This window comes from Ixodes scapularis, unplaced genomic scaffold (genome assembly GCF_016920785.2).
Source record: "Ixodes scapularis isolate PalLabHiFi unplaced genomic scaffold, ASM1692078v2 PGA_scaffold2__306_contigs__length_199485367, whole genome shotgun sequence".
Taxonomy (NCBI): Eukaryota; Metazoa; Arthropoda; class Arachnida; order Ixodida; family Ixodidae; genus Ixodes; species Ixodes scapularis.
Genome location: NW_024609857.1, coordinates 164,398,511 through 164,405,005, shown reverse-complemented (window position 1 = coordinate 164,405,005; position 6,495 = coordinate 164,398,511). Strand labels below are relative to the sequence as shown.

Below are 6,495 nucleotides of genomic sequence, written 5' to 3'. Positions count from 1 at the left end.
ACCGGCAAGTGTACCACTTGCAAGTGGTTTGTTGAAAAGGTACCATTTGCAAGTGGTACCCTCAACAACTAATACCACTTGGGAGTGGTACCACTTTCTTGTGGTTCCTGTTCAATAAACCACTTGCAAGTAAAACCGTTGAAAGTGGTACCACTTGCAAAAAAATTCACTTGGGCACTCACTGCCTCACGCAAAAGAGAGGGGGCCCAGGTGGTCAGCTAGAGTTGCAAAACGAAGGTGAAACATATGACTCCGCCTCAGCATCAAACAGCGAGGCGCTGCGATTGAACTTGACCGCGCCGACGAGACGGCGCCAGTTGGTGTTTCTTATGTAGCTATGGAATGACGAAAGAAACAACAATGAAAGAAACAAACAATGACGAGAGCCGCGTGCACTGAAAACTGATAGCTTGACGGTGGAGGTGCAGAATGTTTGGAGAAAGGAGGAGGAAGGAGGGAGTTTGGTTTCGGCGGAAATTTCATTTTGTTTCATTTATGGTTACATTTGTCCCTTCCTCTTATATAGTTGTTTTAAAGTACTAACGAATCGCCGGTGTGGCGATATGTCTTACTAAGAACTGAAGAGCTAGGATGAGCTAGGATAATAAAAGTTTTTACTCGATGATGGCGGATCCTGAACAACACCGCTCGCGCACTCGGCTCCAGAAGAGCGTGCGTTGTCGTCTGAACCTAGTTTCTATGTCGAGTCGAGCAGCGTGGATGAGGCACAAGAGATGAGAGCGGTTGGTTCTAGGTTGTTGAGGAACGTTTAGATGAACTTGGGATTGTGGGACTTCGATTAGTGTGATTCTGGTCCGGTGAACGGGTCAACGCCTCGTTCAGCTTGAACTCCGTCGCAGGGAACCTCGCGCTCTGATGTTGTTTAATTATTTTTTATTTATTTATTGATACTGTCAGCCCTAGACAAGGCTTTTAAAGGAGTGGGTAATACAATGCAGTAAATCGCAACAATACACAATGAAAAAAAAAAAAAAAAGAACGGCGGCAGGGAATACTATTACACGCTGCGACAAAAAGAACGAGGAAGAAAAGATGCTGCTATTATACGACTTGGCGACTATTGTGGGGATTCCTGTGGTCTCCCTTCCCCGATGGCTCTGATAACGGCCGCGGGTCGGAACGCTCGGCCTTCTTCGCCGTGAGCTCCGACCTGTTCGTGAGGCGGAGGGCCGCCTGGCTTGGGGGGCTCTCCTCTCACTCTCTCCCGGGGGGACCTCTTTCCGTCTCCCCGCTCGGATGCGAATCACTGCCGACAGGCAAGGAGGTTACGCCTCTTGTTTTCCCGCTTTCGGGAAAGGGACTCGTCCGGGTGACCGCGAAAGAGATAGGACGTGTGTCGGCGACTTCTCCGATGCTTCCCCGGTCTTGGCTCTCCGGAACTCCGCGTCTGGCAGGTAAGGAACTTTTCTTACCTTGCCGGCGTGGGCGGGAACATTTTGGATGGGGACATTGTAGTTCATTTAGAAGAGTATGTGAATAAATGCTCTTGGGCTCCGTCCTTACTCTGGTGTGCGTGTCTTCTCTTCCGCTATATTCGAGAGAGTGAGACAACGTAGACAATCATCGTCACCGACGGAGGTAATTAATCGAACCGACCCGCGGTAATGTAGCCCTAAACGTCATCTATATTGCCGCGGAGATGTGGGCACCGCGCTACTAGGTTTGACGTCTCCTTTGAGATCGCCGCCGCCGTTGAGACAACCTTTTGGTTACTCCATCGGTACCTCTGTTGGTAGCTAGCAAAATCCCACACTATACAGGTAATGACAGAGCATTCGAAGTGCTCAAGTACTTATCTTAACGCCAACATAACAAGTAAAAATGATTGAAATGGACACTGAGGGTGGGAGTAGAACAACAGATAAGCATCGTGATTAATCAACATTACGACATGTGACAAAGTACTATGCTCTCTACGTTTTTAACAAACCCATTAACTGAGGTGGGGTGACAGTGCTGCGTGGCAGAGCATTCCACTTCGTAATCACTCTAGGAAAAAAAATGTACTTGAAGCTATCGTTTCTAACAGACGGCTTTCTTATATGCATAAAATGACGGTGCCTTGTGGATTCACCAATGCGCATGTCCATGTAATTAGATTTTTATGCAAATTAAATCATAAAAAATTAAGAACAAAAACTTTATACGCTCACACTTTGGTCTTAATTCAAGAGCTGGGAGCTCGGCCCGACAGCATAGATCAGTGGGAGAATCTGTGCGCTTATATTTACTATAGATGAATCTAGCTGCAAGCCGCTGAAGCCTTTCGAGGTTAGTAGTATTGGTTTTTGTGTATGTGTCCCAAACAATTTTCGCATATTCGAGAACTGGTCTCACCAATGTTTTATACGCTATATTTTTTTTTATTTCTGGTGTGGCGCTAGCTATGTTTCTTCTAACGTACCAGGGTGCCTTGTTAGCTTTTGATGAGACTGTTTCAATGTTAGTTTTCCATCGTAAGTCACTCGTGAATGCTAATCCAAGTATTTGTGTTCATCCACACGGAGGAGTTTAGTGCCATTTAAAAAAATAATCATAACTTAGAAATTTCTCTTTCGTGTTACTGTCATCAATACCGTTTTCGAAGGATTTAACACCATCTACCACTCTTCGCCCCATTGTTTAATTTTGCCGAGGTTATTGCTTAGTTCGATTTCATCTTGTTGGGTTTCAATCTTATTATGCAATACACAGGTGTTTGCAAACAACTTCATTTGAACAGAAATCCCAAAGCGGAGGTCATCTATAAATATATTAAAAAAAAATAGTGGTCAAAGTACACTACCCTGTGGAACTCCCGAAAGGACAGGTACAAAGCTAGACTTATGTTCTCCAGACTCGACAAACTGAACTCTCGAAGAAAGGTAGCAAGGAAAATAATTTGTAATTATTGGGTTCTTATATATGGTATCAATTTTAAGCAACAATTTAGGATGAGACACTTTGTCGAATGCTTTTGCAAAGTTCAAGAATAATTACTTCAGTTTGACTTCGGTTGTTAATAGATTGAGCAAGATCATGCACGGTCTCAACAAGTTGTGTGGTCCCAGACAGACCTTTGCGGAAACCGTGTTGATATTCATACAGTATATTATGACCATTTAGAAAAGTCAAAATATGTTTAGAAACGATGTGTTCGAAGAGTTTGGTGCATGTACTAATAAGAGATATGGGGCGAAAATTTTCTACACAACTCTCCGAACCGCTTTTATGAATAGGTATAATTCTGGCAGCTTTCCAGGCTTTAGGCACGTGACCTTCATTTAAGGATGATTGATAAATTAATATCAGACACTTAGCAACCAATTTCCCGCACCTTTTTAAAAACGCATTTGGAATTCCGTCGGGACCGGAACTTTTCTTAACGTCTATATTAAGTAACAAATTTAAAGCTCCTTCTTCGTGTATTTCAATATCTCCAATTGAAGGAGACTCAGAGAATTAAGGTGGCAATTTGGGCTAGTTGGTTCATGCTTGAAGATAGGCGCCGAAAAAACAAGGACAAGAAGAGACGTAAATACTGGCGCCAGTGTCTACGTCTCTTCTTGTCCTTGTTTTTTCGGCGCCTATCTTCAATACTCAGAGAAATCTTTAAATCCCGGCAAAATTTTGTTACCGCGCGTAAAAACAGAGAAAGAGAAGGAATTAAAATCTTCAATGCATTCTTGACTGTTGCCAGAGTCGCTTAACGATTTGGCAAGCGGATTAACATAACGCCAAAATTTCGCAGGGTCATCAGTAAGGAACTTTTTCAGTGTGACATTCTAAAATTTGCTCTTCGAGTCTTTCACAAGCATTTTCATATCATGACTCATGGCGTGAAGTTGCACCCTTTTATCGATTTTTGGATTGAGTTTAAGGGTTTTTCCGATACCGCTTTATTCTTCTCTTTCTTTGAATGATATCTCTAGTGATCCAAGGACTTTTTTTCCTTGTCGTTTTTGTATGAGTAGGCACAAACTGATTAATGCAGTGTTTAACGACTTCAACAAAATAGTCCCACAAAACTTCTGTACCGACAGATGTCTGGTGGAGCAACTGAAAATCGTCTAATGACTTTTCAAGGCAGTCTAAAATACTAACATCGTCGGCGGCTTCAAAATTAAGAAACGTTTTACGCGATGAATAGTCGAGTGTGCCGAGATTTGCGTTTAATGTCACGACTATCATTTTGTGATCTCATATTCCCTCATAAAGTTCACAGTTTGGAAGAGCAACGTCTAGGTTGGCGGAAACAAAGATTATGTTGAGTAGGGACGAGGTCGTGGAAGACACTCGTGCCTCCCCAGTGACGACTTGCGTCAAGTTATCACAGAAAACAAGTTCCAGCAGTTAGTCACAACTAGCCACTTCCGCTGTTCCGGCTGAAAGTTTATTCCAACTTATTCCCGGTAAGTTGAAGTCCCCCACTAACAAAATACTATGAGACCGTATCACAGAGTCCATGTAATCGCGTAGTTTGAGTAAGAAGTCGACTGGAGCGTTAGGTGGCCTGTATACTGCACCTAGGACAACGATATGGTTGTTAAGTTTTATCTGGATCCATACTGACTTAATGGCTTCAGCGTCCTCCAATGCAGTAAATGTAATATTATTTTTAATTAGAATTGTAGCGCCTCGACCATGTGCTCCGCTGTCTTTTCTCACTGTTCTGTAGTTTTCTGGTGTAACTTCACTACTAAAATTTCTTTATGAAGACACTTCTCATTATTTACCATAATGGCTATGTTCCAAATCTTACCCGAGTAACCTGCCTCCTACGTCAGCGGGTAATACCACGTGACATCGCGAGTAAACTATCCGCGACTCGATTTTGGAACGGCCGGGATAATAACCTGGATACTACGCGGATTGGCTTCGTCTTGGGCTACGGCAAAAAGAAAACAGCAGTGGTAGCAGAAAATAGCAGACGATACTTTTGTTCACGAAGAAAGCACTCGAAGAGACGATAATATTAATGACGACGCGTTCTTTTTTTAGGTGGATCCACCAGCTCCTTTTACTCACCTCCCTTTTGAGCTGTATATTGAGATAAAAATTACTTACTCCTTACAGTTAGATATCAAAATTAATCAGCGCGATCACCCTAAATGCATATTCCACGCATTGTAATTTGCACCGATTATGTTTTGCAGAAATTGATTCCACACGGTGTAGTGGTACAGCGCGAGGGTGCTTTCTCAAGAATGATATGAAACTAATGTTCGCTTTGACGCGAATATGATTACAATAAAATCATCGAAGCCTTCACAGCTTTACACGCGTTATCCCCTCCTTATGCACACTCTAGAGGAATAAAAAATACTACCTTATCATTTATTGCGTTCAAACATTTTCAGCCTTGAACGCCGAGGACGAGGATGCGGAGAAGCTCCTGTTTGCGCTCGCACTCCGATAATAACAAGTATAACTTCCCGGGGAAGGTGCATGGTTTGGATGTAATGTAGTCAATTCGTGCGTTGAAAACAGCAAATCGCAATAACCGCGCATGCTGCGCCTATTCTTTGTCATTTCGAACGTCCGCCACCAAGACCAAGGGAGCAAGCGAGCTTTGACGGCTGTCGGCGCAGAAAGCAGACTACGAGCAGATCACGTGACGTATTTACTCGCTTTGATCCGACATTACCCCCGATCAAGGAGGGTAGCGTGAGTAATTACTCCGGAGTAAACAACCCGCTTCTGCAACGTGAGTTCTGACGTCATCGAGTAAGCTCGAGTAAGTTTTGGAACGCCACGGTACGAAAACTTTACTCCGGAGTCAGATCGAGTAAATTTTGGAACACAGCCAATGTCTGGTTCGTGTTACAAAACAATGCTTTCAATAAGGTCAATCTTGTTTAAGATGCTCCGGGCGTTTATGTTAATTAGTTTGAAGCTCCTTTTATTATGCCATTGATATTGTGCGTTCGGTGAAGTGAAACATTTGTACCTTTGATCAGTAACTTCGTTCCAAGCGTAAAGGGTATTGTTGATCTTGATTTTATCGAACATTAAGCTTACTTTTGCTCCCTCCTTTTGTTTATCAGCGGTAGAGTTCATAAGTTGTTCCGAATCTCCACAACCCTTTTCGAGTAGTCTTCATTAATGCTAATGTTGGTGCCCTTGAGCTTAGAACAATTATTAAGAACTTTAATTTTATCTCGAAAGTCAGCAAATTTCAATATAATTGATAGAATTCTACCAGGTGTGTTTTTTTTTCGATTCTGTGAATTCGTTCGATAGACAGAGCGACCCTGGACGCGGGTAGGTTTTCGAACGCAAAGGTAGAAAAACTCTTACCCTGGAGTAAGATGGAGTAAATTTTGGAACACGGCGAAGGATTCGAGGGCCCGGCAGGACGGATGGACAACATTGGCAGGTGGCGTGTGACGTCAAGTCTGACAAGCACCGAGGTCACAAAAACGCAGAGGAAGCGAGAAGGAAAATTGTGATGTTCGCTTGGCAGGTGTCCAAATATAGACATGGGACTGGCGG

At 43.2% G+C, this 6,495-nt stretch overlaps 1 pseudogene; it reads right to left on the bottom strand.

The window, feature by feature from the left end:
• Nucleotides 1-1,805: 1,805 nt before the first annotated feature.
• On the bottom strand, nucleotides 1,806-2,358 carry LOC115332185 (annotated as a pseudogene).
• Nucleotides 2,359-6,495: the final 4,137 nt, after the last annotated feature.